General features: G+C 42.0%; 1 protein-coding gene across 1 annotated transcript in view; it reads left to right on the top strand.

Annotated features, from left to right (window-relative positions):
• erfl3 (Ets2 repressor factor like 3) overlaps positions 1-12,369 on the top strand; it is a 63,348-nt gene that overhangs the window by 45,332 nt on the left and 5,647 nt on the right. The window lies entirely within an intron of this gene.

Genomic DNA, 12,369 nt, shown 5'->3' with positions numbered 1-12,369 from the left:
TGAAGGAGATATTCAAATTATATAGTGTTATAATTGAAACAACATTTTTCAACCCCCTTTTTTGAACAAACATCCCTCCCCACCACACACCTATCCTCTCCCACTCCTACCTTAAAGGTCCGTGAAGGTATAAGTTCAGCACAAGAGGACACTGATTCCATAGAAAAACATAAAGCACTGTTGAAAAAAATGAAAAAAAGGACATAGTAGAAAAAGGGGACCCCCTTTGAGTTTCTACACAGAACCACACAACTTCGACGGAGGATTAGGGCCATGTTAAAGAAAAAAAAGTTAGATTTTGAGAATAAGGTCAGAATTTTACAAGAAAAAAGTAGTAATTTTACGAGAAAAAAGTTGGAACTTTATGAGAATAAAGTCGTACTATTATAAGAATAAAGTTGGAATTTACAAGAAAGGGGATAATGTATTACATAAATAAACATATTGCCAGCAAACTATAAAACAGGTGAGAGCACAGGTCAGCAGGTTACCTGTTGACTGTGCGTGGGATATTGGTTGACAAGGAGGCCGCCTTTGCTATTGTCTTTTATAGTTTTCTGTCAAAGTTTATTTCTGTAATATCTTTCCTTCTTCCCTTTTCTTCTGTAATTCCCTTTCTTTTAAAAATACGTTATTGCCATAAAATTACGACTTTTTTTCTTGTATAATTATAACTTTCTTCTTGTAATATGACAACTTTATCTCTTGTCTCTTGTATGACATAACATACACATTGGCAGCGCTTTATAAACAATACCAGTGGTATAATAGGGCAGTCACAATCTTTTACCGTCTCTATTATTTGTGGCCTATCTCATCTGCTGCTCAGAGGGTAATGAGCTCCCACATTTCATTGTTTTCCCAATTTGTGGACATTTACGGCCAATGTTCTTGAGTTAGCTGTTAACTGCTATTACCTGCTTTTTAAATCTCCTGCAGTGGGTTGCAGGCATAACACACTCTCAAAACGTCAAGCCCGTCCTGCCCATGGTCCTGTCTCTCCAGCTGTCCTGTTAATACAGACACTGTTTTTGCTCTTGCTATTACCGCCCATGGTGGCTTAAAGGCGAGACAACTCTGTCCTCCCATTCATGATCGTGCCATTTATACAGAACAACGAGGTGGAGTAGCAGCACAGTATTCCTGCCTTGAACAAGCAGTGTAAATGTGGCCAGAGTAAAAGGGGCTCTTGTTTGATTCATTGTGTATCTCTATGTGGGAGTGTGTATTCATTCATCTGTATTTGCTCTTGTTCCTGACCTTTAACTTTTCCTCTGTGGGGACCAGCAAATGCACCAGATGAGGTCATGATTATGATAAGGAGCTGTGGACTTGTGCAGTGCGGCATATTCACAATAGCATTTAGTATATGCTAATATTTGAAGAGTCCACATATTCTTGTTGAATGACTATTTTATTGAGGTCTTGCAATCAAATTACATAAAAATGCTATTGTCGATTTAGAACAGCCAAGGTAATAAAATAAATCCAAACTGCACTTTGAATAAAATTAAGTAAGAGGAGTAAGAACATTAACTTTCATAGCAGAGATATATTCATTCAAAATCACTGACTGATTAAGGGCCAGACTAAAAGTGATTCAAAGGCCTTTAATGAATCATATCCAGTTGGTCCCCTTCTGACACCAGGCCTGATGTGTGAGCTTGCACTAATCTGTTGGTCCCCATGACACAGTTAACATGGAGCCACAGACTTGTGGGTGGTTGGCCGACTCAAGGAAGTATAGAGTTGTGTTGTGTTGCCACGTGGGCAGTGGGGAAAAAGCAGGGGCTTTGGTAGGCTACCTGGCTCTCAGGACTTGTAATGCCATCGTTTATGAGCGGAATGAGCCTGAGATCGTACTGTCTCCAGGTTTCAAGTCATGGATGGGGGATGAAATTGCTCCTTTTCCAGATAATTCAAAAAGAACAGGCAGTGCCTTTCCCAGGCTCCTCTCAGCAGGGGAGGAGAACTGCTGACCTCGTCAAGGGATACTGTCAGGGCGTGGAACTACCACTTTAAGGAACTTCTAAAGCAGTGATACTGAACTTACCACTCACGGGCCAAATCTGGCCCCCGATTGCGTGTCGAGTGGCCCCCCAACCATTTTCCAATTTACAATAAAATATAGTGATTTACTCTGGGAATTATTTTTACACTTTTAATATGCAGAAGGTGTCAGAGTGCATTAAACAACACCAAAATAGAGCTTGTTTATCAAAAGGGTTAGGGTTATTGCCAGTGGAGGATCCCTTGCACCCTCGATAAAAGGTCCTGGCCAAGTGCCTAATGTCCTAAAATTCTAGAAATGTCTTAAAATCTTAGAAATGTCCTAAAATCCCAGAAACATCCTAAAATCCTAGAAATCAGCACAGCACAGGGATGCAATGAAATAAGGGGAGATAGAAACAGAGCTTGACATGCAGCAAAGGTCCCCAGCTGGTCATCATCCAGGGATGCCCAACCTATTAGTCTGTGCACAAAGTCTGAGGCTACCAGGGTGTTTTAACTTTTGATTGTGGAGGCCACTCAAGTAGTGAAAAGGCTCTGCAGTGGCATGATGATAAAGATGAATGAGATTTGTCTGGATTGATACAGCGGGAGCAATTTTATTGGACTGTTGAGGTAAAGAGGGAGCTGAGCCTAAAGGCGATTTATCAGTCTATGCATGTTCCAACCCTCACCTATGGTCATGAACTCCTCAAGTGCTGCCCTTTAAAATACTCTATCATGAGGCCAAGTATGCTACAATCTCCTTTCTGGCAGCAATGTGGTCGCCATGTGCAAAAGGGATGTGAGCACATGTTGAGTGATCAAAAAGAGTTGTTTTATACTTGTATATAAACTAACACTGATGCAAGTATTCAGTAAATGATGTTGTGTCTCTTAATCACACACAGACGCCCCTGAGGCTATATTTATTGTAAAGAAACAAATTGGGAATACCATCTGTGACCCTGGCATTTGATTCCAGTTATAGCACTGACCTGCTGGAAGCATTTCATTCAGACCCACAGACCTCAGTAGCTTTAACTCTCTGGCTCTGTTTCACCCAGACATTGCATTAGTCATGCCTGCCAAGGCACTAATAGCACTTAACCAAGTCTATAATAAGTGTAAATGTCGTAAGAGTGACCCTGGCCACATGCCTTCACACACTATTGACCTGGAGAAGTTTAGCTACTATTATTCTCCAAGTAGAGTTACAGCACTGACCCATTTGGCCGGTCACACCTTTACACCTTTTAGTTATATCAATGGACGCCTGCTCAGCCAAGCCCATTAGTGTGTCACAGCACTGGTTTGACACAGTTTTGGTCGTGACCCTGAGCTTCAAGTTCAAGTATAAATATCACATGAGAATGTGACATTTTGACACCATTAGCCTGGCAATTCCCTATCACTGATTTACTTTATCATCGGATTTACACTTCAGTCACTCACTTATTGTGAAGAATAATATTGTGGTAGGCTTGGACAGTATATAACATTTCATACCTCCCTGAAATTTCACCGGGGTATACAGTTTATGACTGTATATGACTATATAAGTGATAGGAAGTCCATTGCTCCAACAATCACCAGCTTCAGTGGTAAAAATAAATCCTTAATTCACCAAGTTAGATGTAAAAAAAACATGCCGTTATTCCCCATAGTCTCTCTCTGCTGTTGCTGGCTGCCAGCTGTTTTAAGTCCTGTAACTTATCCCTCCACCATTAGGTGTCACAATGTCTTTCAGCTCAGCTGTCTGTTCCATCATTAGAGACCGGAGACTGAGCTCTGGTGGTGTGTGCTGTGCACTACATACAATAAGTTTTATAGAAAGAGGAGCATCTGTATTTATGACGGTATTAAAAAACCTTCAGGATTTCTAAATACCCTGGTGATACTGTCCAAGCTTATATTGTGGCATATTTTAAACTTTGTATCTGATGGTTGGTTGAGTTTTTCTCTGGCTAGACCTGCTTCATTGACCTTTAAATTGGGTTTGCTAAGTATGAGGTAAATCAAATTGGACCGACATGTCAATAAAACAAATTGTTTCAGGACTAACAACATAGTTGGGATTCTGCAAGGTAAAAAAGGCCCAAAAAAACAGATCAAATCTGATCTACACAGCTGTCCTCTGATTTTTTTGTGCTTGTGCCTTTACAATGAGACATTAGGTTACAGTATTGCTTAATTATACACCTAATCACTCGTGTGATCAATCCTAAAACTAAATGACCTCTTTGCACATTAAGGTTCAGTATTACAAACATCACATATCTCTTGGGGACTCTTGATGACAGTCGTAATAAGAAGACCATCTCAATCACTGTGTCTTGTGTCCCCGGCTTGTTGTTAATGTTTACAGCCAAACAGAGCCAAGATTAGGATAAGCACTTTAAAGAAAGCCAACATAGGCCATTAAAAGAGGGAAATGCATTGAATTGCTTAATTTAGGCTGGGAGGGTTTATGTGCAGTCATTTACAGCGGTGAGATTAAGATAATGTCTCTTACAGATGAGTTCCTATGGGGACAGAGGGAATTAACATGGACTACTGATGTGTACATGTGGCACACACACACACACACACTCAGAGTCAGATTCCTGAATTAGAGAGAAAAAAGATATGGATGCAGATACTTGTGGTCAGGCTGTGTATTTATAGCATGTCCATCCTCTAGAGCTGCAACAGATTTGGAGCTTAGGCTGCAGGAAGTGTGTATATATAGCGGGTCTTAGTGTGCCTCTGATGGACCGGCCTTAGAGACTGATTATCAGAAAGTTTTCTACACAGGAGTTCCCCCTCTGGCACTCGTGTCCTCATGCCCCATCCTATGGCCAGGTCGTCTCCCTCTGTGCCTGTAAATTGAGCAGAGTCACTTCAGGCTTAGAGCGGGAAGGACAGTCAACAAAACAACACACACATGCACACACACCTAAGTCCATGTAGTCACCTGATTTGACATTAGATCTGTCCTCAGTCCTTCACCGCAAGAGACACTGGAAATGAAGCCTCCCAAGGCGCACATCAATAGTAATGTGGCAGGAGGATTAATGGCACTAAAGATTAATGAAGATATAACAGAGGCATACAAACACACATGTGCATGGTAACAGTCCCCATATGGAAGCAAACTGTTGGAGAACAGGCCACCTCGTGCCCTTCATATGGAGAAAACCTGGAGTCTGCTAATAAAGGAGACGAGAGTCGGCATTTGGCAATTAGCATACACACACATGCTCACATACTTGAAAAGGCACGCCTGTTTTGAAGTGTTCTTTTCATCACTTAGCCTTAGTAATTATTATTTTTTACCTCAGTGATCTTATTCTTTCCTGTCTGCCATGCACATGGTGGAAATTCCCTTAATCAGCACTGCTGCATTGTGTGTGTGTGTGTGTGTGTGTGTGTGTGTGTGTGTGTGTGTGTGTGTGTGTGTGCGCGCGCATGTGCATATGTGTTTGCTTTCCGTTGAGGGGACACAGCCTCAGTCCATGCGTCATCTTGGTGTCCCGCTCCCACGGCCGCTGTGAAATTCCCACTCCTGTTGAGAGGATTACACTCCCACTGTGTGTGTATGTGTGTGTTTGTGTTTGTGTCTGTGTGTGTGTGTGTGTGCGCGCGCAAGCGTGTGCATGTATGTGTGCATGCTTGGAAGAGGTTAGACTTTTATTCATTTAGTAATGGATAAGTTTGTTGTTCTGCCTTGTTCAGTGAATTAATTACTTGTATTTACCTGGGTAATAAAGCCGCAGAATACACACCTCAAGTACATTAAAGTTACTAAAATCATTCCAGTGTTTATGCTTGACGGTGTAACAGTTCTGCAATGCAATACAAGAAATATGTCTGCATCCAAGCAGTTTCTTAAGGGTTTTTTTCAATTTAGTTTTACAAAAATAACAATGTAACCAAACTTTTTATATGGCTCTTGTCACAATTATTCTTAGTGCAGCATTTTTCAACAGAATAATAGAGTAAACTAACTATTATTGTGTCTTCAGAAATTGCTTTCAAACCAGTTAGTGTAGCATTGTAATAAAATTACAGAACACTATAAATGATATAAGGATCGGGTGGGGCGCGTGCTCAAAATAACCGATACAGATCAGTTAAAAAATGCTTTGGGCCTGATACTGATCCTTTTGATCGGATTGGGACATCCCTGGTAAAAAGGAAAGCTAGAATATGAAGGCTTGTTGCTGTTGATCAGAGTATGTCAGTGCTCTGAGGTCAGGGCTGTCTGACATTTTTGGTGCAAGTAATGAATGAAAGCAAGGACATCATCTTTATCCATCAGTTGCATTTTCATCTTGAGGGATCATTTGGCGGGACAGGGAAGTCAAGCTGTCCACTAATAAAAAGATAGAGCCTTCACCCCTCCGTCTTTTTCTCTGCACCACTGCTGCGCTCTTATAAACGAGACCTGTATGTACAAAGGAGAGTTGGGGAAATGAGGCCTGGTGCCAATCAGTCATTACAGAGTCCTAGCTTAATGAGTGTAATCATGCTAAGAGGTCCCAGCTCCCAGAGACCTCCAGCCCCCCCACCCCCATCCTCCAGCCAGCAGCCCACATTCGCTTCAGCACAGTGGTCAGAGGTCAGGGGGACTGCCATGCACAGCTGGCAAAGATTAACAACACAGCACATGTGCACATTCACATACACAAATGCACCATTGTACACAGACTCTTGCCAATGAATGCTTGCTTGCACACGTTTGTAGTGTTTGCTTCATGTCCAACATTCATTGAACTGTGATGGGCCACCACAGCTGGAAAATTGCCACCACAGAAAACACTTAAATAGAACGAACGTTACACAGTATTCCTGTGCAGGCATCAGCAAACTTTCCTTTTTTTTCTTGTGTGCATTTGTCCTTTTTTAAAAAAAAATCATTTTGTGCCCTATCTCTAAATTTGGATGTTTTTGAACTAGCACAGGTGGAACTCATCACAAGTTATTTTTATCCCCTCAGTGGCAGTTTAAGTCGCAGTGTGGATAACTGATCAGTTGATCCGATCAAAGGTGATCTGATGGATTAGAGGAGAATCAGAGTGCAGAGTGAGTGACTGCAAACTTTTAGTCCCAGCACAGTCAATGGTAAAGTTTCACAGACTTTTTCAAACTTTGACAGCGCCTTTAGGTTACAACAATATGCATTTCAAGATTGTGGCGCAATGAATAACTGCACGATATGGTTCCTATACCAGCAGTGCCTAGTGGACCAAATCATGATGCAAATTTCGGTGCCTCATTTTGGTGCCAGATTGATTGTGCCATAAGTTTGTGGTCAAGAGAGACAGAGAGAGTGTGTGTGTCTGCCGCTGTGTGCCGGTTCATTGACAGTGAGGCTACAGCATGTGATGTACACAGGCAAAAGTAGTCTAATGTCCATTCAAAACTGTTGTGGTTCTTTTGATTTATTTAGCCAAAAACAAGCCAGCAAACAAAGGAACAAAGGAATCATAGCTCCTTCTGCCTCTCTTGCTCTGGTAGAAAACCATGATCTGAAGAAAACATGATCAAAATCTAATCTAAATAAGGCAAATATCTATAATAATAAAACAACAGTACTCATGTTTAATAGTTAACTAAATACTTCCAACAAATAGCTCCATCACATTTTAAAAGTATCATTTTGGCACCGTTATCAGAAAAAAAAAGAAAAAAATGAATGTGTGGGAATCCCTGCCAAAGCTCCTGTCCTCCAAGAAAAGCCCTAAAATACAGTGTCCATTCTTAACCTGCTACTCTAAAACTGGCTCTGCTGTGCATATAGACATAACCCCAGTGACCACATCTACAACACATCCTGCAGGAAATACTGCTGCCTATGCACACAGTGTTACTCACGTAGCTGGCTGGGCCTGTTTATAGGTCAGAAGGCCTCTCTCTACATCAGCGCATTGTGTGGAAACACCCAGGGCCAGAGAGAAAGTGCAGAGGGAGCACCCAGGGACAGTACCACTGTACGACTTTGTGTTCAACGTATGCTTGCATGCATTGTCTTTCCATTGTCTCTATCTGCAGCATGTATGTGTTTGGTTCACATGAGCGTTGTGTGTATGTCATTGTCCCTGACTGAATGAGGCCTTTATTTTCTGTGCGGGGTGGAATACACACACATACACACACACACACACACACCAGAGTGTGCTCGAGTACATATTCACACCCACAGAGCATGTGATGGTCCTAATCGGACCCTGACCAGATCGCCCTCTTCACACATATTTAAATATATATACACCCACATCCCTGCACAAACACATTTCCTTTTTTGAGACAGTAAACACTCGTCAAACCTGGCTTCTGCACAAAGCACTCTCACGTGTGCAACTTGTGCTCACACACCTGAGCGTGAGCAGCTGGTGTGTGTGTTTGCATGTGTTGTGGAGAAGGATCTGGCTGGGATGTGTGTGTAACGGCCAATGCTGACGAAAGAGGCAGAAAATAAACACGAGGCTCATGGGGAGTATTGTAATCCCAACTTCCTGTCACAGTCAGCGCCTATTTACAGCCCAACAATGGGCAAGGCACAGTCTGTCCACGCACACACAAGCGGTCTGATTCACTTTGTTTTTAGGGTTGACATTCGTGTGTGTGTGTGTGTGTGTGTGTGTGTGTGTGTGTGTGTGTGTGTGTAGAGAGTGATACTGATATAGATTGGTGAGCTTGTACGGATATCATATTATAGGGTAATACAAAAAATTAGGTATCCAACCTCAATAATTTTTGAGTACTGCATCTAAGTCTATGTCCACTGCATGTCCTTTTTTTTGTTTAACACTCTTTTTAGATCTTTTTACACAGAGAGCTCTACAGGGCCACTAAAAGTCCCCTCGTCATGCTGCCTTTGCATTATTACACAGAACCAAACGACAGCGGCATTGTGCTGCTCCTGTGCTGTGCTATCTTGAAACAGATAGGTGTGACATGTAACACAACAGTGTTGCTTCTAGTGTGATATATAAAATATGTAAAGGCAGCGCTTTATAAACAATAACAATGGCATAACATGACAATAAAAATCATTTACCATCTCTGTTATATGGCGGTTGATCACAAGGGTTAAGAGCTCCCGGACCTCAATGTTGTTTGGATGCCGACCTTTTTTCTTGTTTTGCATTGCAGAGCTATTAAACTGTCAAGCATATACACTGAATTGATTTTAATAACTTTAAAGTAAGCAGCAGTGTTATCCATGTAAATACAAGTATCGGATCGGGACTCATTATTGGCGGATACTCAATATCAAATGACTTTAAACAGGATCTGGGCCCAAAAAAACTTGATCAGGACAACCCTGGTAGCAACACCAAAATAAAAAAAAATAATCTCAAATGACACAATGGTAAATACCAATACAGTGATTTTAAATGATGTCAAGCCTTGTTAAAGGGCTTCTTTAAAATATCTTATTTTCATATATTGCCGTTGAGTTCCTGCACTCTGGTGTGTGTGTCTCTGCTTTGATCATAATGTTTTGGACCACAGTAGGTCTGTGTAATCGCAGCCTTAATCCCTGGCCTAGAATCACACACAGTAACAACTGAGCTGATAGAAAGCCTTCCCTCTGTTTCCCTGAAAGCTTTGCCTAAATCCATACATGCATTGATTGTTCAATCTACTCTTTTGGTTAAACAGGGAGCGGGATAAAGCTGCATCTTCTGGATGATGTGTTCTGGGGGTGTGTGGGGGCACACATGCAGCCATGTGTTTGAGTATGCCTGAATGAAATGGCAGTTATAGAGTCAGGATATGGGAGTTGTGTGTGTATGTGTGTGTGTAAGGCGAGTGCGGTGGGCAGCTAAACACAGGCACTCAAAGAATCTCTTTCTTCTCTTTTGAAGTGAGTTCAAATGCTCTTCAAAGACTGTCTGCCTGTATGACGGCGGGTGGGGGGGGGGTGGGGTGGGGGGGGGGGGGCATGGGGAGGGAGGAGCGGGTGACCATGTGCTCTAAACACTGCTTCAGTTACCGTGGCTAGGATTACGCAAAGTTGTTGTCTGCTTCCAACTATGCGTCTCAGCATTCTTTGTATTAGCTGCATGTGTGTGTGCAGCCAAGCGCACAGAACATTTTTAGTTGGCCGCACTCCCTACTATCCAACTGTTGTGAGCCAGCGTCAGACAGATGTGTCAGCATAGTGACATTGGCCTTTGGGGGTGCGTCCATATTTATGCCAATTATACACTCCGGTCTACCTATCTAATATGAACACATTCTAATACCACGGCTCACAATAAGTCTGATGGTCATGAAGGTTATAATGTTTAGTTTTTGTTTTAAAGAAGAGTTGATTCAACTGTATTGTAATTTTGGAAGCTGTGCTGATGAGTGCCGTTATAAACGTTATAAAGAGAGGTCGAAAGTTGAACATGTTTGACTTTATGCAAATAAGAGAGAATTTGCCTGGAGGTTGGTGGTGATTGACAACAAAGTGATGCAGTGTGGTAAGACAGGAGGTGTAGCGATAAATGTCTGTGGAAGAGGAGATCATTATTTAAGTCTCATGCATCCCTCTTTTCAAATTTCCCTGTCCTCAAGATTGCATTTATATATATATATATATATAATATATAATATATATATAATATAGACAGAGAGAGCGAGAGAGAATATAAATATAGAAATGTCGATAAAAGGAGTGATCATGGTCATTTACAATCATTAAAAGTCAAATAGAGCCACAAAAACAGTGCACTTAAGAATTGTGCTTGTTAATTGCTTTCAGTATAATGGAACTAGATAGCACATTTGAAAAACTCTCGCCAGATATCATGACCCGCTTATTCAAGCTAATCCACAGACCTCGTTGCAATTTCTTGTAGGAACTATTGTCTTTCTACACCCAGACTACACCCGGCCACCATATCACTGCACAGAAGGAAGCGTGCATCTACACAAGCACAAGAGGCTCATGCTTATGACAGCCTAAGATGTAAACAGAATGGCATCTTACTTGGCTAAGCTGTAATGTTAGTTAGGTCAGTGGTGCTAGGTGAGCTAGCAGTATATGCACGCCTCCTTCTGCAAAGTGATGTGGTCGGCGGCTGTAGTTCTGTAGAAAGAAAATAGTTCCTACACAAAACTGCTCAAAATGAGGTCTGTGGATTATCTTGAGTAACCTAGTCATGATTTCTGGAAAGAGACATTGCTGTTGAGTTTTTTAAATGTACTGTTTGGCACTTTGAGCACCACAAGCTGAGTGCCATCTAGTTCCATTATTATAAAGAGAAGACAGACATCTCTACGGCCCATATATAACATTCAGAAACTCACACCAAAACAATCTAGATTAATCAATAGCACTACAGGTAAGAGGAAAAATATGGATTTTTTTATTTTGGGGTCAACTGTCCCTTTAAGCAGATGGTAAGAAGACATTGCAGGTTGCGTATTTACACAGTGTTTGCCAACTTGCATGTTATTCAGGGTTTCATGTTAAACTTGCAAGTTTATATCATTTTTCAGCAAGTGTGGTGAGTCAGAAGACTTGTTTCTTTTCAACCCTTGCAGTCCATATTATTTATAGACCCATTTGAGACCCATATGTGAGCCCTAGCACAGCTTGTTGACTTTTCTATCATCAGCTAATTCAATCACAATCCTGTTGTGGTTTTAATTCTGCTTGACTTCCTGCCTGTCTCCGTCCGTCCCCTCGCTCCCAACTGCCTCTCTCCCCTCCTTCCCGGCCCTTGTGAGTGTCTCCCTTAGAGCAGAAATTACATGCTGCTTTGTGCCTGGCGTAAACAATGTTTTCAACAGTGCAGGCCTGTCCTGTCTCTCTCTGTCTCTCCCTCTCTCTCCCTCGTTGCCTCAGGGGATGAGTGTAGCGCAGGGAGAGAGTCGGGATAAAGAGGGGGAGGTGGATTGATGACAGAAAGAGAGAGAGGTATCAGTAGGATAAAGAAAAGAAGAGGAGGAGGGTTGAAGTGAACAAGTGAAAAAGAGCAACAGCCTGTTCCCAGAGCAAAAATGTCCCAACCAGTCTGTGTAATAAGCATAATAAGAGGGGGTGAAGGACAACACCTCCCCACCGCCAAACACACAGATACTCTCACACACACACACACACACACACACACACACACACACACACACACACACACAGCCGTCTGGATAACTACTACTCAGTATAATGATAGTCAATGGGCTCTGATTAACTCTGCATTACCTGCATACCCTGAAGCCCCTTTCTTTGTCAGCACACTTCACTTAACTTGTGCCAGCAGACACATGGCTGCAGGAAGGGAAAGCAGAGCCGAGCGTTATAAAAGCAGGTAGGTAGGTATGCAGACATGATGAGCAAATGCGCAGTCTGGATGAATCTTGTGTTCAATAGCCAGGGGCACCGTTGGAAAGGATAGG

Source organism: Plectropomus leopardus, chromosome 7 (assembly GCF_008729295.1).
Source record: "Plectropomus leopardus isolate mb chromosome 7, YSFRI_Pleo_2.0, whole genome shotgun sequence".
Lineage (NCBI taxonomy): Eukaryota > Metazoa > Chordata > Actinopteri > Perciformes > Serranidae > Plectropomus > Plectropomus leopardus.
The sequence above is the reverse complement of the archived record's forward strand: the minus strand, read 5'-3'. Positions and strand labels throughout refer to the sequence as shown.